The 27,987-nt window shown below is 47.5% G+C and overlaps 2 long non-coding RNA genes across 2 annotated transcripts; both read right to left on the bottom strand.

Annotated features, from left to right (window-relative positions):
* Positions 1 to 967: 967 nt before the first annotated feature.
* LOC111550803 lies at positions 968 to 27,987 on the bottom strand. The gene is made up of 3 exons (XR_002734175.1): positions 27,971 to 27,987; positions 25,365 to 25,473; positions 968 to 1,142 (listed from the first exon to the last, which is right to left on the bottom strand). It is a non-coding gene; the product is annotated as an uncharacterized LOC111550803 (long non-coding RNA).
* On the bottom strand, positions 4,462 to 14,867 carry LOC111550804. Its single transcript, XR_002734176.1, has 2 exons — positions 14,675 to 14,867; positions 4,462 to 6,658 (listed from the first exon to the last, which is right to left on the bottom strand). It is a non-coding gene; the product is annotated as an uncharacterized LOC111550804 (long non-coding RNA).

The following is a 27,987-nucleotide window of genomic DNA, read 5'->3' as shown; positions in this document are numbered from 1 at the left end:
GTCTAGAGGGAGAGGGTAGCAGCAGGCAAGGAACAGGTAAACACATCAATTAGCTGGATAAATCAGACAGTGTTAAGTGCTACGAGGTCATAGAGTGTGTGACTGGGACTGTTTTGGCCAAGCATGTGCAGAACCAGGGAAAGAGATTCCCAGGCAGAACAAAGGCAAACGCAAGGGCCTTGACGCAGGAACGTGTAGCGTATTAGAGGAACAGAGGAAGGCTGCTTTGGCTGAGTCAAGGAGAGAGTGAAAGAAGAGCTTGGAAAGGAAGCAGGCAACAGGCCATAGAATGGCTTCATAGGCTACGAGGGGGAGTTTATATTTATTCTAAGAGCAATGGGCAGCCACAAGAGTTTGCAATCTGATCGATGCTTTTAAAAGACCCCTGTAGCAGTGTAAAGATACCTCATAGCAATGTAAGAGTGCAAATAGGGACCCCAGTGAGGAGGCTCTTCATTCGTTCACCCAGCAAATATTTAAGGAGCACCCACCTGCCACATAATGTGCTGACACCCACTCTCAGGGAGCACAGAGCCTCCTGGGTTGCAGGAGGGGACCTCACCTGCCATATGTGCTCCCAGTGCAGGATGCTTCTAATCTTCCACTGAAATGTCAGATGAATCAAGACATTCCTGAGGGCTAAACTTTGTGGTCCAGGCTGCATGTGGTGAAGGAGTTCAAAAGAAAGAAAGGACTGGCCGGGATGAGAGCCGGACTGTGGCCACAGCGTCTTTGAAGATGTGGAACTCAATCCTGGCATTCAAAGTTGAGCATAGGAGAGAAGCAAGTGCCTTTCTTCCCATGGCTGCAGAACCATGTCTAAACACCTCCCCATGCACATATGCATTTATAAACAACACTTCAGGCTGGGCGCCAGCTCATGCCTGTAATCCAGCACTTTGGGAGGGAGAGATAGAAGGATCGCTTGAAGCCAGGAGTTCCAGATCAGCCTGGGCAATGTAGTGAGACTCCTGTCTCTACAAAAAAAATTTAAAAATAGCTGCATGTAGCAGTGCACACCTGTAATCCTAGCTACTCAAGAGGCTGAGGCTGGAGGATCACTTGAACCCAGGAGTTTGAGGCTGCTGGGAGCTACAGTTGCACTACCACACTCCATCCTGGGTGAGAGAAAAAGGCCGTATCTGAAAAAAAAAAATTTTAGAACACGTCATACTTTTAGAGTACTTTCAAATATAACTACGTAAATGTCTTATGAAAGTTCACATAACAGACGTGCTGGTTCCTTATGTTTTCCATCTGAATAAATACAATGCTCCTTCAGTTTAGACCCAACCAGGAAACCTGTACCATAGCCCTGCCTGACTCTTCGCTCCTCCTTCCACCCTCAGTCAAGGGCAGCTGGGGAATGCCCTGACGCACAGGCAGCAGCGAGGGGGAGAAGTACAGACGCAGTCCATAGCTAGAAGGTAGACATGGCAGGACCTGCCGTTGGATTGAGTATGAGGGAAAGGGGAATCCAGGATGACTGCAATATCTATAGAGGACAAAGGAAATACACATTGAGGGGGAGTGGAAACAATTAAGATCTAGCACTAGCTTAGCTAGTAAGAGGCTGTTTAATTCTAGGCAAGCATTTCCCTCTCTAGATCTCAGTTCCTTATTAGGAAAATAACACTTCTAAAACTCAATAACTGGCCAGACACGGTGGCTCACGCCTGTAATCCCAGCACTTTGGAAGACTGAGGTGGGTGGATCACTTGAGGTCAAGAGTTGGAGACCAGTCTACCCAACATGGTGAAACCCGTCTTTAGTAAAAATAAAAAATTAGCTGGGCGTGATGGCAGGCACCTGTAATCCCATCTACTTAGGAGGCTGAGGTGGGAGGATTGCTTGAACCTGGGAGGTGGAGGTTGCAGTGAGCAAAGATTGTGTCACTGCTCTCCAGCCTAGACAACAGAACAAGACTCTATCTCAAAACAAAAACAAAAACAAAAAACTCAATAACTAAATTATATATGTTATAATATTTAATATCTATCAAAATTTATAAAATGAGATGACAAACATTTGTATGACCACCACTGAGCATAAGACACACAGCACACCAATGGAATTGAAGGCCCTCTGTGTACCATTCCTAATGGCACTCCCTCCCTCCTGCCCCCACCCCAGATAGAATGATACTACCATGCTACTAGATCTGGCATTTATCATCTTAAGTGTCCTCTTAAAGTTTAATAATAATTCTGTTAATTTTATGATTTGACAAGCCCTCTTAATTTTTTGGTGTAATTGATTTGTAGTTGACAGAAATCTTCCATACCTACCACCTCATCTGATTTTCACCAAAATCCTATAAGGGTGTGCTAAGCTTGGGAAGATTCTCTCCAGCTTTTCACATGAGCAAAGTGAGGTTCAGAGTGTAATATGTCATAGCACTTAGCATCTTGACCATGTTTCATTGCATTTCATGCCTTGCTTTCCATTGCTAGTTATTTTTTCATGTACATTTGTGTCCATCACTAGACTGTAAGTTCTTGAGAGCAGTGATCTTTCTCCTGAAGCTGTGGCCAGTGTGGTAAGATTACAGGGCTCAGGCTTCAGTAAAAATAAATAAATAAATGAATGAATAAATAAATAAATAAATAAATAAATACCCAGTGACGAGGGGGAAGTGGCCCATGTTATGGGGAAGCTTCTGAAACCTGAGGTAACACAGATAAGGGATGTAGAAACTGGACCTAAAGAGAGGAATAAGACACAGGATGCCCAACAGAGTATGATGGAGCTCCATGGACTGGAAACCATGATGTAGCACGCGGGGCAAAATTTGGCTCTTATAAGTCGTGACCCTGATGTTTGAAAAGGCAAAATAAGGAAGTTTTCAGAAAAGTTGTAAGAAAGCAGAAGGGTTATCCAGTTCACTTGTTGCCATAATCCTGGACTTTCTGCAGACACACCATACATCATCACATCATGTGTAATGGGATCATATCACAAAAAAACCAATGTAATGCCATCAAAAGCATGACTCTTTAAGAATATTTCAGAATTCACACGTTTAGGACTAGGGAACTTTAAGGAAAGGGTATTAAAGACAGCCATGACCTACGGCTGGGTGCGGTGGCTTACGCCTGTAATCCCAGCACTTTGGGAGACCTAGCTGGGTGGATTACCTGAGGTCAGGAGTTTGAGACCATCTTGACCAACATGGAGAAACCCCGTCTGTACTAAAAATGCAAAATTAGCCGGGTGTGGTGGCACATGCCTGTAATCTCAGCTACTCAGGAGGCTGAAGCAGGAGAATCGCTTGAACCCGGGAGGCAGAGGTTGCGGTAAGCCGAGATCACACCATTGTACTCTAGCCTGGACAACAAGAGTGAAACACTGTCTCTAAATAAATAAATAAATAAATAAATAAATAAATAAATAAGACAGCCATGGCCTTAAAAAATTTATTGCACTCAAAGCTGGAGTGGATCTCTTTTGTTCCATAGACTTCTGTGAGCCTCTCAATCCATCAGTAGGGAAATGAGAACTGCTTACAAGCCACCAATCAGCTCCCACAGCTGGAGTTTCCTTGAGAAGTTCTCCCCTATTTCAGACATTCCTTATGAAAGCTTTGTTTTATCATATGTCTGGTATCATTAAGGAAAAATAAAATGTGTTGGCCTTAGTTATTTCAACCTCTTAGACTTACATGGAGCACAGTAATATGCCAGTTAATTTCTGCTTGTAGGTTCCCATTTGTAGAACTAGGGCTTAAAAATATATTCTAGCTTTCTCAACTATTTTTCATAAAGAAGAATCATCATGACTGTGAAGACCACTGTGATTTGCAGAATAAATCCATAAATGTATAACCCAAACAGATCAACTAAATGAAGCTTCCCTCGGACATGACAGTAAGTAGGCTGGGCTCTAGGAACAAAACGTGTAACCACAACACTCACAGAGTGGATGTTCTTCCAAGTGATAGAGACAGGATTGGGAAGGACTCTAGGGTTAGAGCCTTCAATGGGCAGTGCTGTTCATTGGATACACAAATAATAATGATGATTGCTAATATTTAGTGTGGAATGCTTTACCTGCACCTCATTGCTCACACTTTCTTACAAATAATGGGGCACTATTCCTTTTATTTCTTCTACTCTTAGAGATAAGATAACAGAAGGTAAGAGTGGTTAGTAACTTACTCTATCACCTAGAGAGCAAATGAGGGAGCCAGGCTTCAAATGCAGGTGTGTCTGCCTCCTGATCCCCACATCTTAAGCATTTGGCCATCTTATCTTTCACCAAGGCTCTCCTGCTCTCCAGCATGGTCTGGGCTCTGAACTGTTTCTCCACTAGCCATCTGAGAATAGGTTTCCACCAATTCAGCCTCCAAGCTGCTGGAGACGGGGGGGGGGGGGGGGGGGGGGGGGGTCATTAGATTACCATCTCAGAGCAAAACAAAATCAGTATAAAATCTTAGCCTCATTAGCATGGGACTCAGTCTCCTCAGGTAGCCAGTCTTGGCCACTGATTTTTTATTATATGCAGCAGTTGCATTTCAGTTTCTCAAGTTATTCAATAGCTACATATGAGTAACAAAATGATAGCAACCACTGGAGTGATGCTAACAATTAGTTTGCCTCAAGTCCAAGGACAAAACAAAGTCTTCAGTGTCCTACTCACTCCTTGGCTCCAAAGTAAACAAGTCTTTCTGCTACTAGTACTGGATTAAGCTTCATAACATTGTCCAGGTGAAAGTATTTAGGGCGGGAGGCCTGTGTAGATGCTTGTAAAGAGGGAGATGCTTTGGCAGATTAAGCCCATTCTGTGGGCTTGTTCTATTTTCTGGAAAATCTCAAGTATGACAAAATAGTTCCAATGAGTTATTGTTCATCAACATTTGTCATGTTAGAAATCTTGGCATCATTGATCTCTATCTCAATCTCATCTCTATCTGTATTTATAATTTACTTGTGTATTTAACAAGAAATAGAAAAGAAACACCATAGTCTAATGGAAAACATCTGAGCTGCTGTGGTTCCCAACCTTTTGGGGTTTGATAATCAACAACACAATGTTATGAAACCTTTTAGGGTTCGCTATTCAATAACAAAACAAAAAAAGAGATAAAACAACTATAAATAAATCCTATCTGGCTGATTTAAATTATAGAGCTCATGCAGCTTGAGCAAACCCTCTTCCCTTAGCCATGGTGTGATTCCTCTTGATTGAGAATCAAGTTTCTGGGTTATTTCTCGGAGAATGAAATTACAAAACACAAGATAGCAGATTTTTAAAAAATTGTCACCAGGTATCCCTGCTGGATATCAAGTGACTGGGTCAGGAACTCAGTCGGAAACTCTGCTTAAAGAAGAGCAGAACAAATCCCCCTTGCCTGGGAGACCAAACAGAGCATTGTTTTAGTTCCGTAGGAGATAATGACAATGGAATAGAACATTGTCCCGGGTAATGGTCTCCCGCTGGTAGGGAAATACGGACGCAAAAACAAACAAGGGGTTGAACTGCTACCTTCTTTTTAAAGCAAAAACTGTTGATCCTGGAACTGAGTACTTCCTAGCAGCTTCCATTTGGTTATATAAGTCTTACATTTGTAGGTGCTCTGGGCTGGGGTGTCGCTGGGTAAGTAGGGGGCAGCGTACAGAGGTTAAGAGAGCTGCTAGCTCTACTGTTTCTGAACTGCTGACTTCAGAGATAGGCTTAGGGGACCATTTTGAATTTCATCAGTCACTGGACAAAACAGGCTTTCCATAAAAACACAATCACCACATCATGCTTTGCTACCAGCTGAGATCGCCCTGCTGCCATAGCCCACCCTCATGCCACCCATTTTATGACTGCCGATTAGACTGATATATATTGTATTGATAAAGTTCTGCATTTCTTGAAAAGAAAACCTTTATAAAATAAAGAAGAATGAAGCCAATAGTCCACTCATTTGACATAGAAAGTTAACACTTTCCGATTTTTCTCCCTTTTTTCTCTTGCAAAATAATATAATATGTAGAGACTGTCTAATGTGTCTCTCAAAACAAGATTTAAATCAGAGATCAAAAGTGGGTAGTGATTTAAAATTCTAAATTTTGGAAAAATAGCAACTACCCTTTCATTTTTGAAACAAAAATAAATGAAAATTCAGGGCCAAAGTCGTCCTTCTGCCAACTGGAGCTTCTGCAGAACACACAGCTCAGACTCTACCACACAGATGGAAAATAGTCCGAATGCATGCTGGCAGTATTCTTTCATTCCATGAACTTCTACAATTTCCATTAAAGCAGCATGGCATTCAAAAGTTGAGGTCCAATTCATCTTTGCTGTTAATGAGACATTTTACAAGTGTATTTTTTTTTTCTTGGGAAAAAATTTTGAATTGGGTAAAACAAACGGCAAGTGGATTTTTTTTTTTTTTAAAAAAAAAAACAAAACAAAACAACAAAACAAAAAAAACACCTCCTTACTTGGACTGGTGATTGACTTGCTTAGAATTCTCTGGGCCAGCATTTCATTTCCTGATGGCTGCCATTTCCCCTCCCATTCCAAGTTCTCTCTACTTGGGGCTGACACAGGACATGGAAATACTAATATGGCTGCTGGGACTCCCTTCGTATATTTCAGCAAGAGAATTATTTCATATCAGTGCTCAGTGTCTCTCCAACTTTTCCATTTCCTCTAAGGTCAGGTTTCCCTACAAAGAAGAACGCCAGATCGATTGTTAGTAACAGGAACCAAGCATTTGGGGCCAGACACATAACTTTTCTGTGTTTCATGTTGTCACTGGCAGAAGAGGATCCTGGCCTAAATACCCATTGGAAAGAGGGAATTTATATTTTTATTACCGTCATTAATCTGATATTTCTAATTTAAAAACATTCATTTGGAAAAAACTCAATGATGAGACAAAACAATGTTTTTGCCCTCAGTTACCTGTATGTGATTATCTCAGTTTTCTCCCTCACCTTTCTGGCTTGATGAGGATTCCCTGGTTAAACGCAACTCCAGTACGTAATAAAGGGCATCAGTCACTTTTGAAGGTGCTTTGGCAATGTGGTCACTAATGTAAGTAACCATCACAGAAATCTCAAGTCGAGAGAATAAATAGGAGAATAATAAGCAAAGAGAACTAGCATAGGGACAAAGTTAAGCGGGGGGTAAAAATTTGGTGGAAACAAACAAACAAACAAACAAAAAACTCTTTAATGTGGATGCTAAGGAACAAGATCAAAGTATAAGAATTTGGATTAGGCAGGATCAGTTCAAGTTGTTAATAAAAATATATGGGAAGAAATGAAAGCAAACAGTTCCCAGATCAGTCTCCAGGTATTCAGGGCTGGCCAAATACAACGAGAAATGGAAAAGAGGTGATAATTAGCAATAAATATGAAGGTGCATAGACACTTTGAGCAATTCCGATCTTAACACCTTCTCTTCCTGAATATCACAGTGCTTCATGCAAAACAAGGGACTGCTTAGAATTTTGTCTTCAGCCTTCATCAATCTGGTCAGTTTCTGCATCTTCCTTACCTTGTCAGCATGCCCAAAATATTTAATGTGATGACCACTGACTCAGTAGGCATGGGATGCCTAAGCCTGTATCATTTCAACCTTTGCCCTAAAGCAGAGTTCTCCAGGAATGCAAAATTTCCTACATGAGAACTTCTGCTTCAACAACAGTAAGGTCCCAGGCACACAGGGAAATGCCCAATGCAAACAATCTGGCAGGAAAATGAATGGTTTTGAAAATTGGGCTCCAACTCCTTTTTAAAAAGAGTTCCAAGAACATGTTTACTGTGCAGTTTCGCCAAGAGAAAGTTCATGGGAACCATTTTCAAGTTTCAGGAAAGTCTATTTGGTAAGGTAGGAAGTTTGTAAGTTCAGAGACTATTTTTTTTTCAAAGAAACAAATTTCAATCACTTTAATAAACACTTTAAAAGCAATTTATGATAACTGTAGCCTTCCAATGACTAGGGCTACACTGAACTTTCCAAGCCGAAACATTCATCCCTTGTATTCAGGAAAAGTCCTCTCAGCAATTTTGAAAAATATTAAAAATATGAAAGCAATTGTAAAATCACTTTCACCTGTGCAATATCCTTTTTCATGAATCTCTCCAATTACATAGCTAGGGTTACAGATTTTCACAAACACAGTTTCATTTTTGATAGTTATGTAGTTGTAATTTCAGGCTATTTCACTCTATTGAAAGGTATGGGGGCTGCCTTTGCCCTCTCTTCCTCCTGTGGCTTAAGCCATCCAAGAAAACATCAAGAAATTAAATAAGAAGGGAAAACAAGAGGTGGAGATCGTATTCAAAAGACTGGAATCCACCACATGAGAAGAATCAAGTTTGTAACCTTTGGGGTTACCTCCCTGCTCTGTCTTCCATCTGGGCAATGGGCTAACATCCCTGGGCTGGGGGTGTCTGAGGAGGTTGAAGACGTCCTCAGCGCTACAGAGGTGCTAAGAAAACAGACAGCTGTCTCCTGACTTAGAATTTTTTAAAGCTTTCTGGCCTCTCTGAGAAAGCCGATCCAAATCCACCTCGTATCAATTTGCCTTCTAGAAGCGGCAGGATAAGCACACGGGTTTTGGGCAGTGCTTACATTTTGGGTTTATTGGCTTGATGAGGTTGTTGGGGCGCTCTCAGTCACAAACTGCAGAAGAGTGGGGGCGGGGGACAAGGTGGGGAGGAAAGGGTGGGCGAAGGAGCCGAGAATAAGACAAGCCGAGGGGTGGAAACTCCGGGAGGGAGAGGAAACGCCGAAGGCGATGTAGAGTCCGGCGAGGGACACGAGAGGTAGGGCGGGATCCGAGCGGCGTCCGGAGGGAGAGCGACCGCGCGCCCCGCAGCCGAGCTGGGTCCCTTCGCCCCGCCCGGAATCCCGGCCCCCGCCGGCCCCACGCAGGTCCCCGTGCCCCCTCCGGGAGGTGGGAGACGCCGGGACTCTGCGTTCCGCCCGCCTCCCTCGGCCGGCCCGGCCTGGGATCCGCACCCGGAGAGGCTGAAGCGAAGCTGACGCAGCCCCGGGTTGGTGGCTCGCCGGGCCGGGTCGGGTGGGTGCTATTTTCTGGCGGTGGCGTTTGCAGGAGCAGAGGAGACAGCGCCACCCGGGGCCTCCCGGAGCACTGCGGGCCAGGCCGGGCTCGGGGGCCGGAGTGAGGGTGCAGGTCGGGCTCTGGGTTCTGCTTCTTGAAGGCGGCGGCGGGGCGCGAAATGCAACCGCGTGGGCCCCGCCTGCCCCCTCGGTCCAGTCTTTCCTCGACGCCCGGGAGGCGTCCCCCAGCCCCCTAGTCGCGATGCTCTCGGGTCCCCGGCGTGGACCAGCACGTGGGCCCGGGAGTCGAGTGGGGAGGAAGGCGTGTTGGCCGCTTCAACTTCCTGCGCCGACGGCTGGGGACGCGGAGAACCCTCTACGAGCTGGGGTCTCCGCCTGCCCGGCAACCTCACCTCAATGTCTGGCCTGGTCTGGGGCCGCTAGGGAAGAGGCCGGGTGCGGACTCGGCAGCGGCTGCACTCCTACAGAGCCCAGACGCGCCTTCTCGCCTTCTCCTTTCTGGGCCGGGCCCTAAACTCCCGGAACCCGCCGCAGGTGGAGCGTGGAAGACAAAAGGGACAGCCCAAGCTGTCCCGCCCGCTGCGCCTGAGGAGCATCCCCTTGGCGCTGCAGGGTGTCGCCTCCCCCAGCACCTTGCGGGACGGGTGCCAGGCAGGCTGGGCCTCTAGACCGTTTCACCGCTGCTTATCATTTCTCCTTCATTTTGCACTGGGGGAGCTGCCCCTCCCTTCGGAGAAAGAGGCCGCGCCTGCACCCAAAGGTAACCCTCGGGTGATCCCGGGAGCGGGGCTGTCTGGCCTTGGTGTGAGACCCTGGGTGGGGAGTTAGAGGTTTCTGTTGCAACAGAGAAACATGGCAGCGTCAAAGAGAAAAAGCTTCCAGTGGAACTGGGCCTAAAGCTATTTTTATTTAAGTCTCAAATTGTCTAGTTTGTCATTTTGCTTCTATTTTTAAAAACTATTTCTCAGTGGCATGTGGGAGAGGAGATCAAAGGTGACGGATGGGTATCCCTGTGTTGGTGTCAAGTATGCCTTCATGTCTGTCGTTTCTTCAGCAGTTGTCCCACAGAAAGTATCTTCTTCCAAGGAACCCTTGCAATAAAATAGGATATTTCTATTTGGACCGTTCTATGTCAAAGAAGGTTGGCAGCAGCGCCAGGCTTACCCAATGATTAAAGGGGGACATTTCCTACAATAAGGTAGAGTCAATGCAGAACCCACAAGCTCAGTGATTTCCATCCCTGTGTCGTCAGCTTGCTCACTTTCTCCTAAGATTATGACAATAGTAGTAATAATAATAACCAGGACACAAATAACTCTTGAGAAGTCATTTGTAACTACCTCTTCTTGGAGGTGAGACACACACACATGCATACACACATACACCCCTGTGGACTTATGGTTTATTTTTGTCAGAGGAACTAAGAATTGCCTGAGGTGCTGTGGTTTTTTTTTTTGTTTTTTTTTTTTTAATGATCTATTTACAGACTTGCTAATGCCTCCGCAGAAATCCTGTTTATCAGCCCAATAGTTGTGACAGGGTTAGAAAACCAGTTTAAACTGTTAATCGGCCACAAAAAAGGGCCCTAGATTGATGCCTTTCACTTACCTTTGAAAGGCTATAAAAGCAACGCCATACATTGGGATGAAATTAGACAGCGACAAAATCATTACCTTGACTTCCCACAATAAAGACAACCTTAAAAGGGGGCTATTGATGGTTTCAAATTACATAACGGTGGTTTATATGTTCTTCCTCTGCGCTCACAGAAAGCAATTTTAAAGTGTGAATTCTTCAAAGAACAAACGGCCATAGCATTCACACAAAGACATGCCTTTTTATTTTATTTATTGCAAAGCGCTATTAGAGAGAGAGAGAGAGAGAGAGAGAGAGAGAGAAAGCAAAAACAAAACTCCCAGCAAAAGGAGGCCGAGTCCGGAGATAATATGTCCAGTTTCTATTTCACCAAGTTCCTGGGCTCACTTTTGGCCCCAGAGCCCGGAGTGCTCGGTCTCTTTCCCCGGGACGGGACAGGGAGTGGAGTTCCTAGCCCCGTGGGTGGGAAAAGCCCCGTGCACGTCACTGGGTCACGTCTGCTCACTGCTTCTGCACATTTTAAGCGTGGACACAGCCTCCTCTAGAATAGAAAGATATTTCTCTAACAACACCGATTCTGGGGGGTGCAGTGGGCCTGGCGCCGTCCTGGAGATAAGGTTCAGCCCCCTTCGCACCTGTAGTTTTGGGATGGCTCCTACTTGGGCGGGGGTGGGCCTCCACCTTCTCTGCCTTTTATCAGACCTTTCCTGGGATGCATTTCTACGTAAATCTGTAAGGCGATCAAATGCAGGCGGCCCATCTCCAGTGCTTTTTTTTTCGTCTCAAAGGCGGCGCCTGCATTTTCGGGGGCTCCAGCCCAGGCTGAGAAAGTCTCCTCAACCTCTAATCTGAGGTTGCTCACACGGCCTGCAAAAACCCAAAGGGGCACCCCGACACCCCACCTTACGTTTCCCTAGGGCCAAGTCAGTGGTCAAAAACCGAGCCGGTGGTAGCTGCCTTTACCAAAGAAAGCCAGCCAGGACGCCCACACCGACGGCAACGCGCGGAGGGAGAGGACAGTGCCCTCTTTCGCATGTTACGGGGCGAGGGGACTGTTGGCGTCCGGAGCACGCTGAGAGGAACTTTGCAGCGGCTTTGAGAGACGAAGGGAATTCGGTAAACGTGCTGCCCCGGGCTGCCAACTGGAGCCCGGCAGATTCGCTGCGCAGCACTGCCCCCTGGTATCCGGCTCTGAAACTGCCCCCCTCCGCAGCTGCAAGGCTCCTCCCTGGGTTGCGCTGGACAGATTTTTTCTCCTTTCCTGGCCTGACAGAGAAGTTATACCGGGGGGGCCTCAAGAAGTCCCCCAAGCCGTACTCAAAGCCTTTCTCCCTCCTCCTCAAGCGCTCACTTCCCCAAAGAGGACCCGGACCCCGACTGCCTGAGCTAGGTCCCCAGCATGGTCCGCACCCTTTCTCCACTCCGGGGCCCAAGTCCCGACTGACGTCTACCCGGGAGGGGGCTGGAGACCCAGGGAGACTTCGACTACAGGCCCCGGCGAACGGAAGGAAGAGGCTTGTGTTCAGAGACTCGTTTGGAGCTGGGACTGTTCATTTTTGAAGCAACACCAGCTTCCAGGGCACCTTTCGTTGGCACCTGGGCTTTCCAGAGAAGAAAGGAAGTGGGTGTCGATCAGGGCCAGCCCCTCCTCGCACCCCAGGCTGGAGAGGTGCTGAGGTCCTTAGACACTCAGTCCAAGGGCGCCTGAGAGATGGGGGCAAACTCGGCAGGAGCCTGAGCACCGAGGCGCGATCCGTGGGGGCGCGGGCAGGGCGGGGCCCAGAGCCCCCTTCCGCCAGCTCAGCGCGCCCCTTCCAACCCAACTTGTCTGGCACTGGCTTCTACGGTTGCTGAGAGCAAGACTGCCGTCGTGGGCACAGGGTCCTCGACCCCAGGACGCGCGTGGCCTTTCCCACCTCAACCGGATGGTTTGTCCCAGGTTTTGGGACTGAGCTTGATAGAGAGTAAGGAAGGAAGTGGCGTCAGCTCCGGAGCCAGAGTGGGTTGGGATCCCAGCTTGGCCACTCTCTGGCTGTGTGACCTTGAGTGAGTTACTTTGCCTCTCTGAGCACCAGTTTGTTTTTTTCAGGAATGGTGTGAAGATTGAGGTAATGTCCTTAGGATGCCCACATGTGTTCAGTCAAGGTCGCCCGTGATGGTTGCCGGCGTCTGCTGCAGGACAGTCCCCCAGGAATCAGCTTGTAGGGTGGGCGCCAGCCGTACTGCAGAGGGGCATCTCGGCCTCCGGGTTTAGGAAGGGCAGAAACAGCGCAGTGTCCTCAGCCCTGAGCTCTGAGTTTTGGAGGTCCCGACGCTCCTGGGTTCTCTTCTGCCAGGGTGCAGACTACAGCAGCGTGCGCAGGGCTTCGCACACCTCTGCTGTGGGAAGTGAGTCATCTTCGCTTATGATTGTATCTGGCCAGGCCAGCTACGAGAACACTGGATCGCACAGCTGCCACCTACCCAGCCTTAACCTGTGCCAGGCACAGTGCTAAGAGCTATGCACCCACAATCCCACTTCTTCACAACAGCCTCAACAGAAGTAGATGTTTAAATTTTTAAATTTCCATTTTACAGAGCAGGAAACAGGCTCAGAGGGGTTAACTTCCCCCATGATCACATAGCTGGTGAGTGGGAGAGCGGGGACTTGAACTGAATCTTCCTTTGAGGCCAAGCTCTGAACCACTACGTTGGGTGGCATTAGAGAGCCAAGATCTCTCCCTTCAGTTTCCATTCACGCTGCCCTCTCTGAGCTGCAATTCTCTCTCCTGCGTTGGCACTGGCAGAAGTCGAGACACGCTCCCGGAAATCGCGGGCCGTGGCGCGCGCTCCCACGCACCCCAGCTAGTTCCAGAGACTCAGAGCTTGTTCTGAGACCCTCTTGTCGAACCCCCTTGGTCCAGGCGCCCGGCCTGTGTGGTGCTCAGATCAGACTTAACCACCCCAGCACGACTTGGGCCAGCGCCTGGACTAAGGTCACGGGAAGAAAGCCCTCCTCCCTTTCTCCCGTGGCTTAGCTCCGCGATCAGGGAGGAGCCAGTTAAGAAGTCACAGTCGAAGCCATGACTGCTGTGTCCCGGGGAGGCAGTCGAAGGCGAGGACACGGAGCGGGGATACCTCCGGACACCCCTGTCCCCGCCGCCCAGTAGGTGCCCTCGCTGCGCAGGGGCTCACTTGCTACCCTACTCTAAAAGGAAGCTGTCGCGGCCCAGGGCACGGTAACTAAAAGGCCGTCGGGGACGAAGACGGGAATGAGTGGGCTTGAACTCGAGGTTTCCGAGCCAGCTGCTCCCTAGAGCCCTTCCTGAGCTCCTCAGCCAGCACGTATTTAATGAATGGCCACTGGGTGCTAGGCCTTGCACCCAACCCTTTCGTCCTCCCCCTGGGCTGAGCCGAGGGTGACCCAACACTAGTTGGAGCGAGTTTGAAGACACGGCGCGGGGGCTGCGCCCTCCAGGCCTGGCCTGGTCGCTTTCCACGCACCCCTCTGTAGCTGCAGCCCCGCCCAGCTCTGCCCGTGGGCGCCCCCTGGCGGCAGGAAGCCGAGCGCGTACCACGCCCCCGGGGCTCCATCCCCTCTCACCCCGCCCCCCTCGCTGCTCCGCCAGCACCCCCAGCTCGCGCTGCGGCGGCCAGTCTCTTCCCCGAAGACGCACCGAATGTCCCTCAGAGCTTTCCGTGACCCGCCAGGGCGCGCGGCTGTCCCGAGCCCCTCCACGTTCCCCAGCAGCAGGTCCCGCACTCCCTGATCAGCGAGCGCGGATGCCGGTCGCCTCCCTCCCTCTGCCGGCTCCAGCCCGACGCCAGGCCGCTGGGGGCAAACGCTGTGCTTGACAAGAGGACAAAAGCCCCACACAAACAAAAACCCAAAGTCCACTCGAGTTCAGGGGCGGAAACCTGTAGGCATCCGAATTTTAAAAAGATCCCGCGGACTCCCAACCACCACCAAACACCCTCTTGTCCCCCGCGACCCCCGACACCATCCCACCCCGCACTCCCCACGCCTGTGAACCAAACCGCGAATGCGCAGCAACCTTCTCGGCTTTCACACGTGTGCCCCCGATGCCATCTGCCCACGTCTGTGTGTGAAGCAAACCCCGCTGGCAGACGCGATGGAGAGAGATGGCTCCTTCGAACCAGAATTAGGAAGAAAACGCCGCTGAGGGCGTTTCAAAAACCCAAGAGGCGAGCGGGAAACCTGCATTGTCAGATCCTCTGGGCCCTGGGTTCTAGCCCCATGCACCTCTCCGAGCTAATTCTCCCCGCGACTCTGAGGGGGTTATTACCACGTAATAATTGATGAGGACACTAAGGGCTAAGAGGAGTTAATTAACTTGTCCCCAGTTACAGAGTCGGAAATCAGAGATGGATCTTAATTGGTGGGACTGCTCCCAGGGCCTGTGAGAGGCTGGGCTTCAGCCCAGAGCCCAACACAGCGCCGGAAGAGAAAGTATCAGTACTTTTTTGTTTGCAAATCCAGCAGTAGGAAGTCGATTACATCTTTGATGACTCAGACTTTTGAAACAGCCCCATACAACTTCCAATTATGGGGGAAAATACAATTGTGAAATTCTATGGGATTTGGAAATGAAGGAGTAGGCCCTCGAAACATAACCCAGAACTTACTTTTGAAAAAAACATTTTACAGAAAATTTCCAACATATACGAAAGAAAAGAGAGTATTATAATCAACTCTCATATGCCCGTCCCAACCTCCAATAACCAAGGCCAATCTATTTCCTCCCCTCCTCCCCACGAGCTCTGCCTCCCCAGCTCTCAAAACACACACACACACACACTGCTTCCCCCATTCACACAGATTATTTGGAAGTAAAACCTAGCCATTGCCACATTTAATCTGCAAGCATTTTCAGCATACATTGTCAAGAGATGACCACATTACCAAAACTACAAGAGCACCAACACAACCAGAATGCCAAGATATACCCACAAACTGCACATTCCTAAACACCCTGGAGTATCCAGTCGGCAGAAGCTTTATTGTAGCCACAATTCCTGGCTAGAGCTTGCTGTTCACTGAATTTCAGCTCTAGGGCCAGAATGACCTGGGTTTGGATCTTGATTTTTTTTTTTTTTTTTTCCCACTTATTAGCTGAATGATTCGGGGGCATGACTTACCTTCTCTCTGAATGTCAGTTTAGTGCAATCTCACATGGTTGTTACGAAGATCAAAAAACAAAACAATGCATGTAAAGAGTTTGGCATAAGCCAGGGAATAGTATCTTATTTATTTCTTCTAAAGCTGGAATTTGGTAAGATTTTAGCTAATGAAGGCTTGAAAATTAGGTTTGAGTTGGGGCATCAAAAGTTTTCAAGTTGCATGGAGGGTATGACTAGAGCCAGGGACGCACCACACCCAGTGACCATTCATAAGTTCACCCCTCCCAGGATTAACAACTGAACTCTCAGTGATGTCTTGTCTTATAAGGCTCTAGTCTTTTCCTCCATGCAATGTGAAACCTTTTGAGGTTCTCCAAGGATCCTTCTAGGTCTGACAGTCGTCTTGGGCTTTTCTTGGGGCAGCGCTGGTCTTTCTTCCCTGTATTCCTGCCTGTAGCATGAGGCCAGGCAAACGGGGTCAGTGCTGACTGCTGAATGGTCAATGACATCATCCCATCATGTGGCCTTTGCACAGCCAGTTCCTTCTGCCTGAGACATTTATGCCTTTTCCCTTAGCTTAATTAACCCTCTCTGAATGGGTCAAATTCCCCTGGCATATGCTCTCAGAGGACCTCGGTGTACTATCTCTTCAGAGGGTTTATCACTGGTTAAAACGTTAGATTCATTTGTCACTTATTTGTGTGATTACCAGATGGTCTTTCTTCTGTTCTAAACTTCATGAAGGCAGGAATCATGGCTGTTTTCTCATCATTGTATCTTTAGCACTTAACGCAATAGCTAATTGTTGAATGCAGGTGGTTTTTATGGTAGGCGGGAGTAGCTAGATTCAGAAACTAGTTTAACCCTAACCCTCACCCTAATCAGCAGTCATAGTAGCTAATTCACAATGCACTATTTCAATATGTTGTATAGGAAATTAACCTCCAAATGTGCTACCAGGCAAACTATTCTGGAGGTGATAGAATAGAAAGATCAAGTTAAGATACTTGAATCACACAGATAGTTGAATAAATTTTAAACACATAGGGAGAAGCAAGAAGAAAGAGATGGGGTAGGTTAACACATTTACCACAGAAGCAGGTGGTAAGTCCCCTTCCTGAATCCTGGGGCATTTAATACGCAATGTTCACGTTTCTCTCTCCCTCCCACCCATATTAACTTTCTCTCTTAATGATGTGGTTACAAGGACCATAATTGAGGGTGAGTGAATTAACCAACAGAAAGAAGGTGCCCAAGGCAACGATACACACTTTTGCTATTGGAGAGCCAGGGGCAAGTTCTCCTGGCCACAGCAGGAGCATCCATTAGCTTCCTGAACAGCTCTCCCTGTTTATCTGTGCTTCTTGGGCAGAACAACTGGGACCATAATGGGTGTCACCGATGGATGAGTGCCTGATTTTGGAAATCAGATAGCTGTCAGCCCTGAAGTAGCGTGAATGTATCTTACAACTTGGTCTCTTAATGTCTCTCCATTGGTCCATAGCATTCTGGTTGGTTCTATCACACGTTCCACTTATTGTATCTGTCTTCAACATCTCCCACAGGTTATTGATTTACTCATTATCCATGTGAATTCTGTGAATTCATCCTGAGTCTCACAGCTCCATCTTATTCATCCCTTCTTCTACTTAACACATCCTATGAATTTTGCTTATATCTTGTAATCTACTGACTTGCTTGCTCTCCACATCTCACACTTATTATGAATGTATCCATTTGTTTTTCTTACCTTCTGAAGATTCCCAAATAAAACAGTACACAGGCATCACACAACAAATTTATTAAATGCCTACCATGTGCTAAGCATTATATTAGGTGTCTGTAATCCTGACAGGATTCCTCTGAAACTTTCCATCTAGTGGAAAGACAGTTAAATTATCCCCCCAGTCCTGTGAAATGATCCACTGTGTCAAGTGCTAGGAAGGGCTGGGGGAGGTCCCTGCTGTCCCAAGAATGTGGAGGTGGGCAGTCTAGGAGAGCTTCCTTGAGGATGTGGCATCTGAGGTGTGAGATCTGAAAGGTGAGCTCTAGAGTCCGAGGGTTTCAGAAATCCCTAATAAATCAACATCAAGGCAAAGTGTACTTTTGTTTGCCCTATCTTAGTTTTGAGTCATATTTTGCCTATTTCTTGTCCAACTTTGCCAGAGAACATTAACGTGTTCTAGTCCCCCAAAAGCACAAATGTTATGTTTTATACAACGATCGAAATGAAACACACCTATTGGCAAAAGATGCTGCAGAACAGTGTTTAGGCTTACAAATGGTTCTAATGGGGATCAACAGCCTGTAATTAGAATTTAACAATCCAAGAGAGGAGTAATATGCACCCTGCGGGACAGATTGGAGTCTTTTTCTTTAGTTCTGCAGGTTTGGTGGGTAGACTGGCTCCTGACTTCCCTTCTACAATAACTGTCCTACTGAGGTAAACATGTCACAAACAAGAACAATGAGATCACCAATAATATAACACTAATACCATAAACAAAAGAAACACCACCTTCGGCTCTGGTGGAACAAAAAACACAATGTGGACCAACTAACAGAACTATTTAAAAAGCAAATTACTCACGGCCAAGCCGTCATAGCTCTCCAAATGCAATTTTCCAGGAAGCTCGGTAACAAGCAGAAGTTTTTCCTGGGACATACTTGCTTTTACTGGTTTGGTTACAGATCTGAGGTGTTGGACAAAAAAGAAAATGCCCCACATAAACCCACCTTCACACTTATTCTCCTGGATTCCACATTTTTCTCCCATCATGAGACATTTCTAGTCACAGGTTACTGTAAATGGAGAGTTTTGCCAGCGTCTCTTCATCAGTGACTTTTTCCTAAAACCTCAGGCTTTGCACAAATGCCAAAACCCTCATCCTTGATAAGGCCATTTTTCTTTTTTCTTGAAAAACGCACACATGAATAACAGAATGTGAGCAGTATGGTGGATTTTTTTTTTTTTTTTTTTTTTTTTTTAACAGAGTCTCACTCTGTCTCCAGGCTGGAGTGCAGTGGTGGGATCTTGGCTCACTGCAATCTCCACCTCCTGGGTTCAAGTAATTCTCCTGCCTCAGCCTCCCAAGTAGCTGGGATTACAGGTGTGCACCAGCACGTCCAGCTAATTTTTATATTTTTAGTAGAGACAGGGTTTCACCATGTTGGCCAGGCTGCTCTGGAACTAACAGCCTCAGGAACTGCCCTTCCAACCAGAACCAAGCCAGACTGTCACCACAAACATCAGAGGAGTCTCAGCCCTGTTCCTCAGTGCCCCTCTTCTCCACGCTGCCCTATGAAATAGGGATGCTGGGGAAGGCAGAGGCAATGGCATGAAGTCTCTAGGCTATTTCAGAGGAGGCACTAGCTGGCATAAGGATGAAAATCACCGATGAAGGAGCTGATCATCCCTGACCAAAACCCTGAGTGTGCGCCATCTCGGACAGAGTCTGCGTTTTTGACCATGCATGAGAAGAAAGAGAACACAAGCGCTGTCTTCATTCACGGAGTTTTGAATCCAGACGCCTCAGAGGGCACCTTCCATCCATCTCAGCTACGAGTCATGAATGGCAAATGAGATCTGAACAGGGGAGGCCTGGGGGACAGCAGCAGCTTCCTGTTGGTCCTGTCGTCCCTCTTTTTCTTTTTGAGATGGAGTCTCGCTCTGTTGCCCAGGCTGGAGGGCAGTGGTGCGATCTCAGCTCAGTGCAAGCTCCGCCTCCCGGGTTCATGCCATTCTCCTGCCTCAGCCTCCCGAGTAGCTGGGACTACAGGCGCCCGCCACCACGCCCAGCTAATTTTTGTATTTTTAGTAGAGATGCTGTTTCTCCTTGTTAGCCAGGATGGTCTCGATCTCCCGACTTCGTGATTCGCCCGCCTCGGCCTCCCAAAGTGCTGGGATTACAGGCATGAGCCACTGTGTCCGGCCTCGGTCATCCCTCTCGAAGGTGCCTGCTAGTGCAGGCCAGGGCGGAGGCTGCAGCCATCTCTCTGTAGAGGGTAGGAGGAGCTGAGGTCGGCCTGCCCTCTGAAGCCTTTCCAGACATCACCAGGAAAGAACGGCTGCCGTTACACAGTAGTCTCGCACGCCTCAGATACATTGTTCTTCTTTCTTTTCTTTTCTATTTTTCTTTCTTTTATTCTGAGGCTCTGTTGCCCAGGCTGGAGTGCTGTGGTGCGATCTTGGCTCACTGCAACCTCCTCCAGGTTCAAGTAATTCTCCTGCCTGAACCTCTGAGTAGCTGGGCTTACAAACATGTGCCACTATGCCCAGCTAATTTTTGTATTTTTAGTGGAGACGGGTTTTCACCATGTTGGCCAGGCTGGTCTCGAACTCCTGACATCACGTGATCCACCTTCCTTGGCCTCCCACAGTGCTGGGATTACAGGCATGAGCCACTGTGCCCGGCCAGATGCATAGTTTTTCTCATGCTTGTCCTTGCACATCTCCTGGGTGCAGGAATGTCTGGAGCCCACAACAGTGATCTGTGCTGAACCCCAAAACCTGAAAGGGCCAATTCCCTCTGCCTCCCCCACTAGGTGGGGTCTTAGGTTTTGCTCAGAAAGGCCCACGAGCCCATGGGTTCTCCCCTCTTTACAACTGTCTCCAAACATAAAGAAGGAAATTGCTGGATAAGTAAAATAACCCCCAGAAGAAGGAACAAGTGCTAGTGACATCTTCACGTGAGGATGGAAACCTCATGAATTCAGACTTTTCTAAGCTACCGGTCATCTCAGTGGGCTTTGTCATGCTTTTAGACTTGACTGCTGCATCTCCTTCTAGGAGAATTGAACCACTTCATCCTGGCAGCAAAACGCACCGCCCACATCCCCATCCCAAACCGAGATGAGGGTCTGCCATAAGAAGTGGCACGTGGCATCTATAGTCAGAGTGGTTCTGATTTTAATTTCAGTGCCTGGAGAACACAGTCACGGCTCTTATCACTGTTCACAGGGCAGTTTGGGAAGAGGGGCACTCAGAAATGGGGCTGGGACTCCTCTGATGTTCGAGGTGACAGTCTGGGCTCTGTTCTGGTTGGAAGGGCAGTTCCCCAGGCCGTAAAGCCTGGCAGGGGAGGGGAGGGAAGGGAGGGTGCTGGGATTCAGTCCTCTGGAGAGAACACTACAGACTGAATGCAGAGGCAGGAGTTCTGCTTTGGAGATCGTTTGGGTCTGGAGTATTTGAGTCTGAAATGAGGGAAACTCACGGTAGAGGACAGCTGTTCTGTCATTCTGCAGATCCAGCATTATTCCACCATATGCTTTTCACGAATTAGTAGTGAAGTTACAATCTTGGGCGTTTTAAACTCATCTTTGCACCTGCTGGTAGCAGAGAACAGCATTTCCCCTGCCCCCCGACTTCCTTTATGAGCTGGGAGGAAGCAAAATCTAGCTCTATCGTTGGAGCTCCATCTGGTGGCAGTTTCGGAAAACGATCCAGCCCTGAGGATTTTGCGGAAGGTAGGCAACACCGAGGCATCCTGAGCATTCAGTAGGAAGCAATGAGAGGAAAAATCCTCCGCCCTTTCAGAGATGTGGCGAAGGGTCAGCTGTCCCCCCTGCCAGATGGCAGATTCAGGAGAGTTGGAATTCCTCCGGAGTCGGCCTGTCAACATGCGCACGTGTCCTGGGGGGAGGTGAATGATTTGTGCAGACTTGGAAATCCGCTGCGTGACTGCCAGGCGCGTGCATCTTTGCTTACCCTTTCCTAGATCGGTCTCAGCCCCGCAGGCAGATTGGCGGCTTCTCGGGCGCTGGGACGGCGTCTCAGCCACCTTTGCGGGGCGCCCCCTCCCGCCTTCCCGCTAGCATCTGGCAGGGACTGGAGCGCTTCCTGGAGACCTGTAGGCCTGGGACAGGTCACCAGGTGAAGCAGTGCGCCTCCGAAGCTGATGCTGGGTGACCGACTGCCTCCGCCACTTCTCCTGCCCGCCTGCCCGTACTGTGTGCGTCCTCATAGGTCTTGACAGATGGTGGCAGCTTTGACAGTTCGTCAGCCCCGCGTGGACGCTCGTCCCCAGTCACTGCTCTCGGACCGCCAGCTCTGCTAGGGAGAAAGGGCGCAGCTGGGGTGGGAATTTGGAGGCAGGGGTCAAGTTCCTACTGTGCTGTAGGAACAACGACACGTGCTCATGTCAACATGCAGGTATGGCTTGTGCTGAACGCTGGAGAAAGGCTCAGGAGAGCAGGAGGCTGCAGCACCGAGAGCATGGGACGTGAATATACGAGACCTGGGTTCCAGACCTGGCTCCGTGGCTCTGGGCCAGTCACTGCCCGCTCTCAACCCAGTTTCTGTATAATAACCCTGGTTGGACATGATGTTTTCGAAAGATCTTTTTCCAGATCCAGCATTTTCTTTAATATACGTACATATTTTCTAAATGGCTGTTGGCTTGTTAAGTGGCCCGGGGATAATTGCTACCGCTTTCAACGAGAGAAACTCGAGAATCTGAAACTCAAGTATTTCTATGAATTTGCGCAACATGGGAGGTCATCGCCTGGACACCACTGCCCCCTTGCGGCAGCTCATCTAAATTTGCAAGTGGTGACAAGGAATTCAAGGGCCTGAGGGTTCAGGCCTTATAAACCTGGGTTTATAAAGGGGTTGGATAATATCCCCAAAGCTTTATTCATCCCTGAAAGGAACTGTAACTAGATCAGAGGCTTTATCTGCTTAATGCCATAATGCCTTTCCCCTACCCTCAAGACAACTATTTACAGGCAACCTCTAAGTGGAGCTAGAGCCAGATTACCCAAATCCACTTGCAAATTAACTCAGATTAAAATTTGCAAGCTTCTTGGGAGCGCAGTGAGGCGGTTTAAAAAAAAAAAAGAATAAAATTTGCAAGCTTCTGAGACCTGGTATGCTCCTACTCCAGAGCGGATTCATTGATAGAGGAGATGACACTAAGCCCATGTGGTATTTCTGGTTATTAAACACTCCCATTGTATGGACATAATCTTTTCTTTTTTGTTTTTATTGATGTAAAGTTTACATAACACAAAATTAACCGTTTTAGGTGAGTAATTCAGTGGCATATAGTACATTGACTATGTTATGTAAACCATCACCTCTATCTAGGTTCAAATATATATATATATCTTTTGAGAAAGAGTTTCACTCTTGTTGCCCAGGCTGGAGTGCCGTGGCATGATCTCAGCTCACCACAACCTCCACCTCCCGGGTTCAAGCGATTTTCCTGCCTCAGCTTCCCGAGTAGCTGGGATTATAGGCACACACCACCACGCCCGGCTAATTTTTTTTGTCTTTTTAGTAGAGACGGGGTTTCTCTGTGTTGGTCAGGCTGGCCTCGAACTCTCAACCTCAGGTGATCCATCTGTCTTGGTCTCCCAAAGTGCTGGGATTACAGACGTGAGCCACCACGCCTGGCCAAATATTTTTTATCATTCCAGAATAAAACCCCGTACCCAGGATGCAGGTAGACCCCATTCCCAATTCTTCATGCACCTGGCAGACACCACTTTGCCTTCTGTCTGTATGGGTTTACCTATTTTGGGTATGTAATAGAAATACATGTACTTTCTGTCTGTTTTTGTTTTCTGTCACTTAATATAAGGCTTTTGAGGTTCATGCACATCGTGACATGTAACTTCATTCCTTTTTATGGTTGAATAATCTGTTATGTATATATTCCACATTTTGTTTTTCCGTTCGTCCATTGATGGACATTTGGGTTGTTTCTACCTTTTGGCAATTGTGAACAATACGGCTACGAACATTCATATACAAGTATTTGAGTTCCTGTTCTCAATTCTTGTGGGTATGTATCTAGGAGCGGAATTTCTGGGTCATACTGGAGTTCTCTCCAGGCTGGAGTCCAGTGGTGCCATCTCGGCTCACTGCAGCCTCTGCCCCCAGGCTCAAGTGATCCTCCCCGCCTCAGCCTCCTGAGTAGCTGGGACTACAGGCACACGCCACCACCATGTCCAGCTTTTTTTTTTTTTTTTTTTTTGTATTTTTAGTCAAGATGGGGTCTCGCCACGTTGACCAGGCTGGTCTTGAACTGAGCTCAAGTGATCAGCCTCCCAAAGTGCTGGGGTTAGAGGCATGAGCCACCTTGCCCGGCTGACAGTGCTCTTTAGAGTGAAGGGTCATTAAGAGGGGATGGATGACAATGTCCTCCAGGATCTGCCAATTCCTAACACCCTGTGTTAGGCCATTCTTGTATTGCTATTATTAAGAATACCTGAGGCTGGGTAACTTAGAAAGAAAAGAGGTTTAATTGACTCTTGGATCTGCAGAATGTGCGGGAGACATGGTACTGGCATCTGCTTCTGGAGAGGGCCCTGGGAAGCCTCCAAGTATGGCGGAAGGCAAAGGAGGGTTATGTGTATCATATGGCAAAGGTGGAAGCAAGAGAACGAGGGAGGAGGCCCCACGCAGTTTTAAACAACCAGATCTCATGGGGACTAACAGCGAGAACTCCCTCATCACCAAGGGGATGGTGCTTAACTGTTCACGATGGATTGAGAACCACACCAACTTGAGATTTGAGAAGGACAAACATCCGAACCACATCACACCTCCTTGGTGATTCTCCCATATCTGCCACAGGTTTGTGGGCTGGCTGGTTTGGCTTTGCTTCAGATGGGGTTCCTGGGGCCTCTGGGCACCAAGTGTCTAGGGCCAACAGCTCCCAGAAAATGCTCTTCTTATGGTGCATAACAGAAGCCCGAGAGGCTAAACCAATCCATGCGAACACACTCAAAACCTCGGCTGGCATCACAGCTGCTACTATTTCACTGGCTAAAACAAGTTACATGACCAAACCACATTTTAGTGGAGAGGCGTTGTTTATGCTGTGAAAGAAAAGTATCTTGGGCCCCCAAAGTCACTAAGCTAAAAGAAAAACTCAAGCTGGAAACTGCTTAGGGCACATCTGCCTCCCATTCTATTCACAGTTATCCCTCTGCTCACTGAGATAGATGCATATCTGATTGCCTCCTTTGGAAAGGCTCATTGGAAACTCAGAAGAATGCCACCATTTGCTCTCGTCTACCTATGACCCGTAAGCCTCCTTCCTGCTTCAAGTCTTCCTGCCTTTGTTTCCAATTGTCCCGCCTTTCCAAATTGAACCAATGTACTTCTTACGTATATTGATTGATGTCTCATATCTCCCCAAAATGTATAAAACCAAGTTGTGCCCCGACCACCTTGTGTGCATGTCATCAGGACTTCCTGAGACCTGTCTCAGATTTTCTGGGTTTATAATATTCACCAGCTCCATCAGGCATGCTGCAGTCACATGGCAGAGGGTGTGGTCGTATCATCCTCTTACAGGCAAGCATTAAAGGATTGGGGACAGTGATCTCCCCGCCACCCCCAACGAGGTTTCTTAGCTGTAATTTGCTTATTTTACCTTTTCTCTGACATATTTACATTTTATCAAAGACATTCATGATCTTCATACAAAAGATTTTTGCACTGTGGGATATTTTTAGTTAGCGATCCCCCACACCCAAGTGTGGAGCAGCCAAGCATCTGCAAGAAATGCCTTCAGGGAAGCTGGGCTCCCACTCAGTGGAAACCTTCAGTCTCCTTTAACCTCAGCCTTTTAAGGACCATGAATCAATAAGTAGCATAAATTATTCACCTTACAGAACATTCTCAGAAATGGACAGCAGACTGGAGAAATCGCCAGCAGGAGATGCGTTCTTTGCAGTGTTAGGGCCTCTGCTCACCTTCTGAATGGCTGGAACTTTCTATTAAAAATTCAGATTTCAGAGAAGAATGAATCTAAGTTGTACAGAGATGTCAATGAGACTCCATGTTTCCTTTTCAGATGCAGCTAACTGGTCTACGGGGCCTCTGCTGCAGGGTCGAAGGAGAGCGTGTGTGTGCAGTCTCACTCAGTGTCAGGAGCACCTCGCTGCCTCCCTGATGCGATCTCAGACCTGGTGAAAGGACCTGGCCTCTGCTCAGAAAGGTCTTTTCTCCTTGTGAACAGAGACATCAGAAGTTCATTACATCTCTGACAGGTGCAGTGGCTCACACCTGTAATCCCAGCACTTTGGGAGGCTGAGGCAGGCAGATCACCTGAGGTCAGAAGTTCGAGACCAACCTGGACAACATGGTGAAACGCTGTCTCTACTAAAAATACAAAAATTAGCTGGGTGTGGTGGCACGTGCCTGTAATCCCAGCTACTCGGGAGGCTGAAGCAGGAGAATCACTTGAACCCTGGAGGAGGAGGTTGCAGTGAGCCGAGTTGGGGCCATTGTACTCCAGCCTGGGTGACAGAGGGAGTCTCTGCCAAAGAAAGAAAGAAAGAAAGAAAGAAAGAAAGAAAGAAAGAGAGAGAGGAGAGAGAAAGAGAGAAAGAAAGAAAGAAGGAAAGAAAGGAAGGAAGGAAGGAAGGAAGGAAGGAAGGAAGGAAGGAAGGAAGGAAGGAAGGAAGGAAGGAAGGAAGAAAGAAAAAGAGAGAAAGAGAAAGAGAGAAAAAAAAAGAAAGAGAGAGAAAAGAAATGTGTTCCATCTCTAAAAACCATTCTGAAAGCTGAAGGCTCTGCTTCTTTGAAAGATGCCTTTCAGGATGCAAAGACTTTGGAAAGGAGGGAAGGTAAACTAGCATTTATCAAACACCAAGCACCCACCCACTTTAAACATTTACTTCCCTCTTGTCCTCTCTGTCCTGGTAATCCTAGATGTCTGGGTTTCTTCAGATTCTCAGCTCATTCTTCTCAACTCAGGGAACCCACCCAGCTCTGCCATGGTTCCCCATCCCTGTGCCATACCTGGAAACTGAAGGCAGTAAGCTGGACAACCTTAGGGTTTCCCCTCGTCTCAGGGGTCACTGTCCTTTGTTACTTGATGTCCAGTTTTTTTAAAAAAAAACATTGCTTCATATAATTTAACTTTTTTTTTTCATGTGAGAGGATAAATCTGATTTTTGTTTCTTCATCTTGGCTGAGCCAAATGACTGTCTTTGAGTTCATTAATTCTGCCTTCTGTTGTGTTCAATCTTCAGTCAAACCAATCCAGTAAGCTATTTTTTTAAAATGAGACTTCATTTTTAAAGAGCAGTTTTAGGTTCCCAGCAAAGTTGAGCAGAAAGCAGAGTTCACATATACCCATAGCTCAACGCATGCAAAACTTCCCCACTGTCGACATTCCACACTTGAGTGGGACACTTGTTCAATCAATGAACCTACACTGACATCATTATCATTCAAAGTCTGCAGTTTACATTGAAGGTCACTCTTGGTGTTGCAGATTCTATGAGTTTGCATAAATGTGTAATGACATGTACCCACCATGATAATATCATACAGAGTAGTTTCATTGCCTTAAAAGTTCTCTGTGCTGTGCATATTTATCTCCACGCCCATCCCCACTAACTCCTGGAAATCACTGATACATTTACTGTCTCCATAGTTTTGCTTTTTCTAGAATGTCGTATAGTTGGTATCATGTAGTAAGTAGCCTTTTGGATTGGCTACTAGGAACATTCATTTATGTTTCCTTCATGTCTTTTTATGGCTTGATGGCTCATTTCTTTTTAATGCTAAATAATATTCCATTGTCTAGATGTACCACAGCTTATGTATTCATTCACCTGCTGAGAGACACTTTGGTTGCTTTCCAGTTTTGGCAATTATGCACAAAGTTGCTACAAATACCTATGTGCAGGTTTGTGTGTGGACATGTCTTCAACTCATTTGAGTAAATACCGAGGAGCATGCCAGGCACTGTGGCTCATGCCTGTAATCCCAGCACTTTGGGAGGCCAAGGCAGGTGGACCACTTCAGGTCAAGAGTTCGAGATCAGCCTGAACAACGTGGTGAAACCCCGTCTCTATTAAAAATACAAAAATTAGCCAGGTGTGGTGGCACATGCCTGTAGTCCCAGCTACTTGGGAGGCTGAGGCACAAGAATTGCTGGAACCCAGGAGGTGGAGGTTGCAGCGAGTTGAGATCATGCCACTGTGCTCCAGCATGGGCCAGAGAGAGAGACTCCATCTCACAAAAAAAAAAAACAAAAAAAACAAAAGCATGATTGTTGGATTATACAGTTAAGAGTATACGTAGTTTTGCAAGAAACTGCCAGCCAGGCACAGTGGCTCACACCTGCAATCCCAGCACTCTGGGAGGCCGAGGAGGGTGGATCACCTAAGGTCAGGAGTTCGAGACCATCCCAGCCAACATGGTGAAACCCCGTCTCTACCACAAATACAAAAATTAGCTGGGTGTGGTGGCGGGCACCTGTAATCCCAGCTACT

Source organism: Piliocolobus tephrosceles, chromosome 9 (genome assembly GCF_002776525.5).
Source record: "Piliocolobus tephrosceles isolate RC106 chromosome 9, ASM277652v3, whole genome shotgun sequence".
Lineage (NCBI taxonomy): Eukaryota > Metazoa > Chordata > Mammalia > Primates > Cercopithecidae > Piliocolobus > Piliocolobus tephrosceles.
Note: the sequence above shows the minus strand (reverse complement) of the source record. Positions and strands in the feature narration are given on the sequence as shown.